Raw genomic sequence first — 596 nt, 5'->3', positions numbered from 1 at the left:
AGATACACCTCAAAACTCCTATGAAAATCACAAAACTGGGACTCTTTCCAGTAAAAGTCATATTCTGATCCCAATTGGCATTATATTGACAAATGGGAGTTTTGAGACTTGAAATAAGAGGTAGACACTACTAAATGTGGAAGGAGATGCATCATTTACATGTTTTCTAATTCCTTTAGATACACCTCAATTCTCCTATGAAAATCAAAAAACAGGGACTCTTTCAGTAAAAGTCATATTCTGATCCCAATTGGCATTATATTGACAAGTGGGCGTTTTGAGACTTGAAATAAGATGTAGACACTACTAAATGTCGAAGGAGATGCATCATTTCCAAGTTTTCTAATTCCTTTAGATACACCTCAAATCTCCTATGAAAATCAGAAAACTGGGATTCTTTCTAGTAAAAGTCATATTCTGATCCCAATTGTCATTATATTGACAAGTGGGAGTTTTGAGACTTGAAATAAGAGGTAGACACTGCTAAATGTGGAAGGAGATGCATCATTTCCATGTTTTCTAATTCCTTTAGATTAACCTTAATTCTCCTATGAAAATCAGAAAACAGGGACTCTTTCTAGTAAAAGTCATATTCT

Source organism: Eutrema salsugineum, unplaced genomic scaffold (genome assembly GCF_000478725.1).
Source record: "Eutrema salsugineum unplaced genomic scaffold, Eutsalg1_0 scaffold_25, whole genome shotgun sequence".
NCBI lineage: Eukaryota > Viridiplantae > Streptophyta > Magnoliopsida > Brassicales > Brassicaceae > Eutrema > Eutrema salsugineum.
The sequence above is the reverse complement of the archived record's forward strand: the minus strand, read 5'-3'. Positions refer to the sequence as shown.